Source organism: Anolis carolinensis, unplaced genomic scaffold, assembly GCF_035594765.1.
Source record: "Anolis carolinensis isolate JA03-04 unplaced genomic scaffold, rAnoCar3.1.pri scaffold_8, whole genome shotgun sequence".
NCBI classification, from domain to species: domain Eukaryota; kingdom Metazoa; phylum Chordata; class Lepidosauria; order Squamata; family Dactyloidae; genus Anolis; species Anolis carolinensis.
This window is the reverse complement of record NW_026943819.1, coordinates 16,724,247-16,737,603: the sequence shown is the minus strand read 5'-3', so window position 1 is coordinate 16,737,603 and position 13,357 is coordinate 16,724,247. Positions and strand designations below refer to the sequence as shown.

Sequence of the window (13,357 nt, the reverse complement as noted above, 5' to 3'; positions counted from 1 at the left end):
GATAATAAGGAGGGATTAAGGAAAAGCCTATTAAACATTAAATTAGGTTATGATTTTACAAATTAAGCACCAAAACATCATGTTATACAACAAATTTGACAGAAAAAGTAGTTCAATACACAGTAATGCTATGTAGTAATTACTGTATTTACGAATTAGGCACCAAAATATCACGATGTATTGAAAACATTGATTACAAAAATGCGTTGGATAATCCAGAACGTTGGATAAGTGAGACTCTACTGTACATGTTAAAATCAGATACTAGGTTATGGGATTGGGGGTTAGATAAGGGAAAGTAGGGGAGGGACAGATGAGAAAAAGCAAAAAAAAAAAAAGAGAGAGAGAGATTAAAAAGAAAAAAAACGACTTCCGATCATCTTCCCTGAGGATCCGGCCTTTCCCTTTACTTGATTGTCTTCTCTTTCTTCTCCGTTCTCCTATCTTCTTTCTGTTGTTTAAGTTGGTGTCTATATTTTCTTTTCTTCTTATTCTGTCTTTCCATAATCTTTGTTCAGATAGTTGGTGATTTGGGTCCAATCTGTCTCTTTCATTGCTTCTCCTTTATTTTTTGATATGAGGTACGTAAGTCTATCCATGTTTCTTATTTCCAAGATTCTTATTATCCATTCTTCTGGAATTGATTTTTCTTTCCATCTTTTTGCAAAGCATATCCTTGCTGCTATAGTTAATAGGAAGAGGAGTTTGTCCTTGTTTTTCCCCCTAATTTCTGGTCATTTATACCTAATAGGAAGGTCTCTCGTCTTAATGGTATTCTTATTTCTAGCATTTCTTGTAATCTCCTTCTGATTTCCCCCCAATAGTTTTTCGCTTTTTTTCATGTCCACCACATGTGGTACAGCGATCCTTCTCTTTCTCCACATTTCCAACACATTGTGTTTATATTTTTGAAATAATTTCTTAGTCTTTTTGGGCTATCTTTATCCAATTTTCCTTTAGGTCGGTTGCATATGTATACAGTAGAGTCTCACTTATCCAAGCCTCGCTTATCCAAGCCTCTGGATAATCCAAGCCATTTTTGTAGTCAATGTTTTCAATATATCATAATATTTTGGTGCTAAATTCACAAATACAGTAATTACAACATAACATTACTGCGTATTGAACTACTTTTTTCTGTCAAATTTGTTGTATAACATGAAGTTTTGGTGCTTAATTTGTAAAATCATAACCTAATTTAATGTTTCATAGGCTTTTCCTTAATCCCTCCTTATTATCCAAGATATTAACTTATCCAAGCTTCTGCCGGCCCGTTTAGCTTGGATAAGTGAGACTCTACTGTATTTCAATTTCTTTTTCCAAATTTCCTCCCATTCTTCTTTTCTTATTGTTCTCTCTATATTTTCAGACCATTTTTCTTGATATTTCTTTGTGTTTTCTTTCTCCTTATCCCACTCCAATAGTTTTTTGTAAATTTTGGTTATTATTTTCTTTCCTGATGTCAGTGGCAGTACCTATTGATCTACTCACGTTTACATGTTTTCGAACTGCTAGGTTGGCAGAAGCTGGGGCTAACAGCAGGAGCTCACTCTGCTCCCCGGAATCAAACCACCGACCTATGGGTCAGCAAGTTCAGCAGCTCAGCGGTTTAACCCGCTGTGCCACCAAGGGCTCTACCATGACTATACTGCCATGTTTTGATAACGTCCCCATAAGCTAGAATGGCTGGATCTCATTATTACTTTTCAGTTACTACTGAAACGAGGAGAAATATCCTTATACATTCGATGCCATGAATATGTCTGATTGAGATTTCTTTTTTAAGGTGTCTGAAATTATCTTTTCCATTCTGTGCCTGCAAAGTTTATCTTATGCAAATTTTAGTGGCTCATGCCACTCAGAGCTTCGGTTTTTTCTTCACATGAATATAATTTACATATGCAACTTAAAGCTTTCTCCTGAAAGCATTTGCACACCAAATTATGGGTACAGGTTTGCGGGGGAGGAAAGACATTTAAAGGGGGGGGGGGAATTCGCCTTCTGACAAATTAAAGATATTACTGTATTTGATGTACGGAAAAAAGCACCAGAGTATGTTTTCTTTCATCCTTTCAAAATTCCTAGAGCCAAATTTGCTAATGAGTTGATGCACATACACAAGGGAACAAAAGTACGGTAGATTGAGAGCGTTTTGTCACTTGCTGTGGGAAATTTTTAAACTATCTTGAACAATATAACAATGTAACTCTGGACTTTTCACCCACATCTATGGCAGGCATCCTCGGAGGTTGTGAGATATGGGTTAAATGTCAGGAGAGAATGCTTCAGGCACATGGCCATACAGCCCAGAAAACTCACAGCAACCCAGTGATTCCGGCCATGAAAGCCTTCAACAACACAACTTCTCGGGTTCCTTTTTGACACTAGCAATCCAATGTCATAGATAGAGATGTCTTGTTCATGACCTGCTTCTTTGTCCTCTCCATCTGGAACCTGGACTCTTATAAAATTGAATATGTCAACATTTACATTTCTGTGCACCTGTCCTCCATTACATCTGTTCTCCTTCACTTTAGTTTTTTGTTTTGCATTTCTAATTTTAAAGCTTTCAAAAATCAATTTTTCTTCTAATTGGGCCTGATCCCTGTGGAAGAGGTCTTGCTAGAAATACAAATCTCGCTCTGAACAGTTTTATTTTTAATGATGACTTTGGTCTGTTCTTTTAGACCCAACCTTTTTTTTTCCTCCCTCAAGCTCCCCAAATATAAAACTATGGAAGATTCACAGCTGTATGTCCTAGTTTTTAATCCTACACACTGGATGTTAGCATGGAAACCAAGAGTAACTTCCCAAAGGAGATGAAGGACCTGGATTTGATTTTAATTTCTTCCTTAGCAACACCAGGCTTCATGCCTCACATCAGCACATGCTATTTTTAAACCCCATCTCCTGCCAAGGAAGTGGTACATAAAATGAAGTAAATGAAAGCCAGATAAAGTGGAAGAAACTCAGTGTTTGTGTGTACATCTTCACACTGAGAGACTATTATGCAGAAGACGAGGGTGTGCGTATTTATTTATTTATTTACTTACGGTACTTACCTCATATATTCCGCCCTTCTCACCCCGAAGGGGACTCAGGGGGGATCACATTATACACACATAGGGCAAACATTCAATGCCCATAAACACATCAAACAGAGACAGACAGACGCAGAGGCAATTTAACCTTCTCCTGAGGGGATGTTCGATTCTGGCCACAGGGGGCAGCAGCTGCTTCATCATCTACTCTGATGGAACTTCCTCATTCCAACATCGTAAATTAGTTAAACTTGCCTCCCCACTTTTATAAGTGGTACCTTATTTCCTACTTGATAGATGCAATTACCTTTCGGGTTGCTAGGTCAGCAACGAGCAGGGGCTATTTTTTTTAAATTGACGGGTGCTCACCCCGCTACGGGAAGGCCTCGAACTCATGACCTCATGGTCAGTGTGACTTATTGCAGCAGGCTGTTCAACAGCCTGCACCACAGCCCAGCCCCTAATTTTTTAGCAGTTCAATACGCAGTAATGCTATGTAGTAATTACTGTATTTACGAATTTAGCACCAAAATATCATGCTGTATTGAAAACATTGACTACAAAAATGCATTGGATAATCCAGAATGTTGGATAAGCGAGTGTTGGATAAGTGAGACTCTACTGTACTACATAGCATTACTGCATATTGAACTGCTTTTTCTGTCAAATGTGTTGTATAACATTATGTTTTGATGCTTAATTTGTAAAATCATAACCTAATTTGATGTTTAATAGGCTTTTCCTTAATCCCTCCTTATTATCCAACATATTTGCTCATCCAACATTCTGCTGGCCCGTTTATTGGATAAGTGAGACTCTACTGTAGCTATTAAAAAGTCACTTGAAGCTAAGGGCAATAACTGCCTGAAATATTAAAATATTAAAATAGCGAAATATTCATCCTTGAGATAGTGAAAAGTTTACATCCCTCCACACCGTACCACTGCATCAAAATAGTTGTGATGCTGATACGAGGGAATCCTGATTCGATCCAATAAATACCCCTTTTTCTAGCAATGCAATGCAATACAAAACAAAATCACAGTAGTAGAATTAAACCTGTAAACAGAATGTGGGCTTGCACCTTGTTTTAAAGGCACATTTAAGGAGCAGATTTGGCAGGTGGTGCGTCAAGCGGTATCAACACCCATTGAAAAACTCATGGGGGTTAATGATGATTTTTACTCTCTGCTGAGCACAGTTGTGCGGAAGCTCTCCTTCTGTGTCAAGGTGCCAGGGTTTGATGTAGTAAGAAGAATACGAAAAACAAGAGCCCTGAACGGAGAGAAGGAGAGTAGTTCTCAGCAGCCATCTGGCAGAAAACAAGCAGGAGCCAGAGTCCCACAACGCCCCCACACCCTCTGCAAAAGCTGTTTTTCTGAGCAAAAGTCCTCTCTCCTACACTTCCTCACGCAAATGGAGACAGCAAGTCCTTCTCTGAATGCTTTACCCAGCTTCCTGTCTCAGAGTCCAGCCTCTTTCCTGCTTCTCTCCTACTGTCCTTTCCAAGAGAGAACACTGACTTCCTTCCCACTCCGGATTCGGCACAGCCAGTCCTCTGGGCCTGGAGGGGAATGGTGCTTCTCCAGATGGAAAATCTCCCAGATTGTTCCAAAAGCAAGCAGACTAAATGACAAAGTTGACATGGCCTGATTTAAGGATGAAGCATGAGGATCTCGGACGAATGGAATTAATTATATATACGTTTTTAAGGTTTTTATAATGTGTTTTAATGTGATTTGTTTATATTGTTTTGTTTTTATGATTGCATTTTGGGCATTAAATTTTGCCAATTTTTGTAAGCCGCCCTGAGTCCCTTCGGGTGAGAAGGGCAGGGTATAAATGTTGTAAATAAATAAATAAATAAATTTGAGGGTTGCTGGATCAGGTTAGCTCCTTCTCTGCCCATTTTCTGCCGGGAATTGAAAACATGCTTGTTCCAGAGTGCGTTTGGATGAATAGGCCCAATAGAGCTGTCATCAGAATACTACTTCTTTCTGTTTTAAAAGCATATGGCACTTTATCACTGTTACTTATTTCCATGATACAGCACTTTATGAAACCTGTCCCCACTGGTTTACTTTTAATTGCTCTGATTTTATCTGCTTGGATTTTATTGTATTGTCCATTATTTTATTTTGTGTATTGTTGGAATGTTTTAAGTTTTTGTCAAATATGTTGTGTTGTTGTTTCGGGCTTGTCCCTGTTCTGAGCCGCCCCGAGTCCCTTTGGGGAGATGGGGTGGGATATAAAAATAAAGTTTATTATTATTTCTTATTAGACAGCAGTAACCAACCCCCTGAGCTTGATCCAGCCAGGCTGCTCCAAACATCTCTGAATTTTTCCTAAGAAGTATTATTAACCTTAGGGGCCCCTGGTGATGGCGCAGTGTGTTAAAGCGCTGAGCTGCTGAAATTGCAGACCAAAAGGTCCCAGGTTCAAATCCTGGGAGCGGAATGAGCCCCCGCTGTTAGCCCCAGCTCCTGCTAACCTAGCAGTTCGAAAACATGTCAATGTGAGTAGATCAATAGGTACCGCTCCGGCGGGAAGGTAACGGTGCTTCATGCAGTCATGCTGGCCACATGACCGTGGAGATGTCTACGGACAACACCAGCTCTTCGGCTTAGAAATGGAGATGAGCATCAACCCCCAGAGTCGGTCACGACTGGACTTAATGTCAGGGGAATACCTTTACTAGGTCAAAATCAGTACTTTGAATTGTGCTCAGTGGAGTTGTTGCAACAACAGAGTAACTTTATTTTTAACCCACCCTCTTTCCCACGAAGGGGCTCAAGGCGGCTTCCAAAAATGAAAACAAAGATGGCAAGCATTCAATGCCATGCACTATAGGAACAAAGATAGGAACAAAACAAAAACAAGGAGACAGTTAAAAACAACAGTTAAAAAATAAACCAAATAAACTAACTTAGGCTAAACATGTGGCTGACCAACCTCATAAATCACAGAACAGGGGCCGGGCTGTGGCGCAGACTGGTGAGCAGCCTGCTGCAATAAATCACTCTGACCATGAGGTCATGAGTTCGAGGCCAGCCAGTGGCGGGGTGAGCACCCGTCAATTAAAAATAAAAAATAGTTCCTGCTCGTTGCTGACCTAGCAACCCGAAAGATAGTTGCATCTATCAAGTAGGAAATAAGGTACCACTTATAAAAGTGGGGAGGCAAGTTTAACTAATTTATGACGTTGGAATGAGGAAGTGCCGTCAGAGTGGATGATGAAGCAGCTGCTCCCCCGTGGCCAGAATCGAACATCCCCTCAGGAGAAGGTTAAATTGCTTCTGCGTCTGTCTGTCTCTGTCTCGGTTCGATGTGTTGATGGGCCTTGAATGTTTGCCCTATATGTATATAATGCGATCCGCCCTGAGTCCCCTTCGGGGTGAGAAGGGCGGAATATAAATACTGTAAATAAATAAATAAAATCTGTGAGTGTGTGTGTATACAGTGTTCCCTCACTTATTGCTGGGGTTAGGTTCCAGGACCACCCGCAATAAGTGAAAATCCGCGAAGTAGAGACACTATATTTATTTTAATATTTATACTTATACTTATTATATTTATATTTTAATAGTTATATACTATTTTAAGTCTTTATCAACCAATCGTGTGTTGATAAATCCGCCCGTTGCCACTTGGTATCCTTTTCTCTCCCTTTGGCTTCTCCTTCCTCTCTTCCTTAGGCTGTAAATTGTAATTTTTAAAAATTTATAATAGTCTTTTAGAGTTTATTGAAAAACCGCAAAACAGCGAATCCACGAAAAGTGAACCGCGAAGTAGTGAGGGAACACTGTATATAATATATACACACACAAAGATAAAATGTGGTTCTCTAATAAATTGAGGTAATGTAGTCTGTGTCAGGATCATCAGTTAAGATAAAAGGAGTAAGAAGCTAATCTTCTTCTCCGAAAGCCAATGTGCAAAAGAATGTTTTTAATTGCTTCTAGATCATGCAGAACTGTTCAACAAATGCTAAACTGTGTCCCAGGCTTCCTTTGAACTAAACATCTGGATAAACTCAAAACAGTCCATTTTTCTTTCTATAACCCTTCCTTCCTTCTCTGCATAACCGTTTTTGCTAATTAGGGGAGATTATCTCAGGCTGTGGTCTTTTCCCTTTAGAAATAAGTAGTGCCATTAATATTGTAGATATCCTGCTGATTTCCCTATAAAGTGCAGCTCTTGAAGCAAGAGGAGAAGCTATTAAGCGTACTCAAGGCTGCAAGCGTTGATTCGTAAATGTCATTATTTTTGTATCCGTATGAGCTTTCCAAGACCTTTAAAGCCCATTGGCAAGGATGTATCCAAGAGAGAGAAAGCAAAATTGTGGTCCTTCCGGGATTCTGGCCTGCATCAATAGGGGAATAGCGTCTAGATCCAGGGAAGTCATGCTCCCCTCTATTCTGCCTTGGTCAGACCACACCTGGAATCACACTGTGTCCAATTTTCGGCACCGCAGTTGAAGGGAGATGTTGACAAGCTGGAAAGCGTCCAGAGGAGGGCGACTAAAAAAGGGTCTGGAGAACAAGCCCTATGAGGAGCGGCTTAAAGAGCTGGGCATGTTTAGCCTGCAGAAGAGAAGGCTGAGAGGAGACATGATAGCCATGTACAAATATGTGAGGGGAAGTCATAGGGAGGAGGGAGCAAGCTTGTTTTCTGCTGCCCTGCAGACTAGGACGCGGAACAATGGCTTCAAACTACAGGAAAGGAGATTCCACCTGAACATCAGGAAGAACTTCCTCACTGTGAGAGCTGTTCAGCAGTGTAACTCTCTGCCCTGGAGTGTGATGTAGGTTCCTTTTCTGGAGGCTTTTAAGCAGAGGCTGGATGGCCATCTGTCAGAGGTGCTTTGAACATGATTTCCTGCTTCTTGGCAGAAATGGGTTGGACTGGATGGCCCATGAGGTCTCTTCCAACTCTATGATTCTAAGCTCCATCAACCCTAACCAGCAAAGGAAATGGTGAGGAATGGCGGGAGTTACAGTTCAGCGACATCAGGGCCACATGCTCCTCATCATGTAAAATAGTCTGCATGATTTGATCTGAATTATTGAACTTCTTAAAGTGAATGCAAAGTATGATTCATTCGCTGAGAACTTCCTCACAGTGAGGGCTGTTCGGCAGTGGAACTCTCTTCCCTGGACTGTGGTGGAGGCTCCTTCTTTGGAGGCTTTTAAGCAGAGGCTGGATGGCCATCTGTCGGGGGTGCTTTGAATGCAATTTCCTGCTTCTTAACAGGGGGTTGGACTGGATGGCCCATGAGGTCTCTTCCAACTCTACTATTCTATGATTCCAAACTGACCCCAGAAATGTTGGAGTAGGTATGTTTTGGAAACATCTGTAGTAGGCAGCAGGAAGGAAGCTGTTGTGCAAGGTCTGCAAATGCCAGATTCAATCTGTCTCTTTCTTCCTACAGCAGCAAAGAAGAAATGGATGGAAGAGCAGCATCCAAATAGATTTCCAGTTGGTCCTTTGAACAGCACCCTTCTGCTTCCAGAAGAACTATCCCCATCCCATGATGCCCCAAGGAGTCTGATCACAGACAAGATACAATGCTCTCCCATTTCTTTCTTGGATTGCCCTTCTTTTCAGAACTGTGTCATCCTCTTTCACTTCTGTCCAAGATACGCTGTTGGCGCTCCCTGCTTTTTCTTGTAGTATAGATCATGCATCCCTTCCTGGCATTCATTCTGTGCCCCTCCCTCCGCACATGTTGGTTTTTCTCCATCCCCATAGTTTAAGAACACTAAATACGTAACACACACATACATTCACCCATACTGTGTTATACATAGTGATGGAAAATATACATCTTACCAGGTGCATAACCTGTTACATCCTTTGTGTTCTTTCCCATCAACTTTAATATATCATGCCTGATAACACTGGGTTTGCAACTTTTAGGCTTTGGAAGATTTTACACTGAGGGTACTACATATCCCCAAGTTCACAAATGGGAGAATTCTGGAAGTTAAAATCCAAAATAGTAATGATTCCAACCCCTGGTTTCAAGTGATATAACAGAAAATTGTGTTTTGCCCCATTAACCTCTGGCTAACTTGGTTGGAAGACAGACATAACACTGCAAATGGTAGTCAATGTGTGTTCTTTACCAGGCCTTTGAATACATGAAGGTTGGAATTATCTTACTAAAATTAAACTGAAGACCATTTTAACAACAAAGAGAAAAGGGTTCTGAGAATGGGAAGAGAAACACGTTTGGGATGTTTTGGACATTACCACTGACTAGCAGACTATGTTGGTGTCATTTTAGTGAGTTACAATATTATAGGACCAACATATAGTATCATAACCCACTTTTTTTGGTTATTGTGGAGGTCAGAATTACCACCAAGCTCACTTTTAAACAATGCCCCAGTTTATATAGCAATTACCATGTGAATGAAAAGTGTGGGGATCGGTGGAGATGTTACCAGACATTTTGCCATAGCTAGTCACACTCCAAGAACTGATAGAAAGAGCCTTGCCTTGAGACATCTTTGTTGTACTTCCAACAAGGACGTCCTCTGGAGAGACCTTCCAAGGACCCCTAGAGGCTCCTAAGAATGATGGACACACCTCCACTGAAACCTTCCCCCACTCCAATGTCACAGAAATGGCAGTTTTGGTGTGGAAACTTAAAAGGTGGAGTTAAGGGGGGGAGTAGCACTGAGAGATGTAGCTGTGGAGACATAGGAAGGTACCAGATATACATCACCTGCCTTTGTTTGCATTTGCTTTAGCTTCTCCCTCAAGCACTGGAAGACCACCAATCCATTTCTTTCCCCTTTCCCTAGCTCCTCCACACGCCAAGACAGAAAATGTTAATAAGCTTTGGGGAAAATAAGGATGCATTCAAATCACCTTTCCTAAAATGACAACCTTCTTATCTATTCACTTGAGTGCTAGGCTTCTTGTAGTGAATAGAGCTTTCACTTGAATGAAAGCTCTATTCACAAGCTCTCAAAGTCAGGCAATGGAACTTGAATTGGATACGGACAAACTTCTGAAGGCTGAAGGACACGGTCTTGGTTCCTGGTGTCATTTGATCTCTAGCTAAAATACCCCATGTAGGGTTGTTGTATGTCTTTTGGGCTGTGTGGCCATGTTCCAGAAATATTCTCTCCTGACGTTTCGCCCACATCTATGGCAGGCATCCTCAGAGGTTGGGACATACCTCATAACCTCTGAGGATGCCTGCCATAGATGTGGGCGAAACTTCCAGAATACTTCTGGAACATGGCCACACAGCCCGAAAAACATACAACACCCCTGTGATCCCGGCCATGAAAGCCTTCGACAACACATACCCCATGTAGCTTTCCCATCCACAACATTGGCTAAAGACCTAGCTTTGACCCTTTTCTCCATTCCTCAGGCAGACCAGAAAGAAAAGAAGGAACACTGATGCTTGCAGGTATTGTATTGTCTGATAGCACAGCTGATCTTATCCCAGCTTCTTTTCCTGCGAAAACAATGGAGAGGCAGAACAAAGTTAGGAAGGGCATCTCTATCATTCCCAATCAGTGACCGGGGCTGTTTGGAGACATCCATGGATGAAATGGAACACCTTTATGGACCATGTCTGGAAAAAAGTGTTATGTCTGTCCAGAGCCAGCCCTAGGTATTTTTCAAGTGTAGGCAAACAGAATTTTGGCACCCCCCCCCAACCAATCACTGAAAAATAAAAGTGTTGGATAAGCAAAAATGTTTGATAATAAGGAGGGATTAAGGAAAAGCCTATTAAACATCAAATTACATTAAGATTTTACAAATTAAGCACTAAAACATCATGTTTTACAACAAATCAACAGAAAAAGCAGTTCAATACCTTGCGGAGGCAGGCGGCAGGAGACAGGAGTTGCCTCGATGGCACCCCAAACAAGATGGCGCCACAGGCAACTGCCTAGTTGACCTGGTGGTTGAACCGCCTCTGTGTCTGTCCATCACCACAGATGCTTAAACTTTGAAAACTTCACAGAAACCCCATGAAAGGCCTGTTAGTCACTGACAGCTCTTTAATACACTGAAGATTCTGTTTCTAACCAGATATGGTAATACTCTCCCATGTAGACTGGTGTTCCACAAAGCCCTTTGTTTGCGTGTTGCATGCTGGTTTACTCCTTGGGGCTCAAGAGTGTTAGACACACCTTCATAAATATCATGCTGCTAGCCTTCTTTCAATCTGTCTGGCTTGTTTTGGGTTGTTTTCTTCTATATGAGACTCAAGTCTGAGATATTAATTCTTTCAGTGTCCTCCATTGTTACAATTTTTTTTTCAAATGTAGTGCAGTGAGCTCTTTTTAAATGATCCTAAAATGGTAGCTGTCAGGACATGCACTGATTCCTAGGTTCTTTGGTCCACTAAAGCTCTCCTAGTTGCTCTAATCCCATCATCTGCCTCTTTTTATCAGCCTTCAGGTTTTGGAGTTGCATGGAATTACTAGGACAGTCATCACCTATTTAATTTCAACACACCCTCCATGCACACTGTTCATACTGGCTACCTGACCCTCTGCTCCAAGTTTGCAAAAATGTTTATGTAGCCCTATTGAATCATTTTGTCCCTACTAACTGTAGCCATAATGATTGAGGCAATGTGTTTCGTAGACTGGGTAAGGAGTAGCCCATAACTTCTAATCTTGGAAGTGACTGTACACTTCTTTGATATAGATCTCCCTATCCACTAGGACAATAGTCTTTATCTGCTTCTTTAAATAGGAAGGACCCATGTGGAGGGATTTTTTTTCCTAAAGTGGACAAATTTGGGCGTGGGGTGACTATGAGGACATGTCCCAACTTTGGAATGTTTTTAGATGTACCAATTTTTCAAAAACCTTGCTGTTGGAGTTATTCAAATTTTCTGCTAAATCAGACCATCTTCTCTTTGTCAATAAGGGCTGGCATTCATAATTGCAGTTACAAATACATAACATAGAGTCACACATTTGTAAATGACTCATATACACCATCTCTACATATTCAACATGGTAGGGAACATGTAGATAGCGTTAAAGGTCTCCGAATCTAGACTTACTGGGTAGCAGCCACTAGGAGCGAAAGGGGTCTGTATTTCTGTCAACAAGTATCCAGTTGTGACAGATTCTACCTGGTGTAAATGAGAACTATGACAGCAATCCTGCTTCTGACTGTTGTACTAGAGATCACTCACAGAAGCAGGTGGAAATATCAATCTACTGTATGCCAGTCAATAGGAGAACAAAGCCTTGTTGCTTGCAACTGCTTCTACCCAGTAGATCAGGATTGGGGTGGTGGCTGGACTAGGAGAGGCTACATAGTTACATAAGTAAGGTTATTATCTAGCTAAATGCCTGCCCTAGAATACCGGTTTGCTCAATCTCTAATTTTTAACCTTTAGCCCTCTAGATATTTTAAACGTCATCTCGTAGCATATCCAATGGTTGTGATTGTGAGCTCCCTTCTAATCATGTCCTTTGCTTTCCCTTTGCCTTGTGAACACCTCACACTCCTGCTCTCCTCTCCTCGCCTTTCCCTGGAGCACGCCTCCCATCTCTCTCCCCTTACCTTACATTTATACAGTAGTCGGGAACAGGTGCATTCTTCTTCTTCCCTAATATCCCTCATCCCATTTTTTCTTTTTGCATGTGATTTCTTCTACTGCAATGGAATGTTAATAAAGGAATGTTGTTATGAAAATCTATAGCGCATTCTGATTCTTTCCACACTAAACAGGCACCCACTTCTATTGCAGGAGAGCACATGAGTAGCGTGGTACGGAAGCTGCAATGACATCATTTCGAAATGGCTGGTGCAGATTTCAGCATCTGAAGAAACTGGGCTCGCAGGCCATTGCTTTCCATACATGAGGTCTTCTTGATCTCTTTCTTCAATGGCTTTTGTAATGGATCTCTCTATTTGGATATGCCTTCAAGTCACCTGTCTATATATGGAACCCCCCCCCCCCTCCATGAATTTCATAGGGTGCTCATACGCAAGGAATGCTCACCGGCTGCTTTGCCAGGTCCCTTCTCTGAAATATGGCCCAAATCACCAAGTATTTGTTGCCAGTCCCCAAAGAAATACTAACCAGACCCACCAACACTTTTTCCAACCAGTGCCAGGATCAAATGTGGACTTAGACTAGACAGTAGAGGTGGTTGGGTAGGTCTGTAGCATTTCTGTTTCCAATCTGGTGGCTAATTTATTTATTTTTTTACAGTATTTATATTCTGCCCTTCTCACCCTGAAGGGGATTCAGGGCGGATCACAGAACATACATACGTGGCAAACATTCAATGCTATTTATACACTGACAGGAC

At 41.4% G+C, this 13,357-nt stretch overlaps 1 protein-coding gene across 1 annotated transcript in view; it reads left to right on the top strand.

The window, feature by feature from the left end:
- Positions 1-12,738, top strand: part of nrgn (neurogranin) — a 54,740-nt gene extending 42,002 nt beyond the window's left edge. Inside the window, exon 3 of the mRNA XM_003225703.4 lies at positions 8,473-12,738. The gene's annotated coding sequence lies outside the window, so the exon portion shown is untranslated. The remainder of the gene's footprint in view (positions 1-8,472) is intronic.
- The last annotated feature ends 619 nt before the right edge of the window (positions 12,739-13,357 follow it).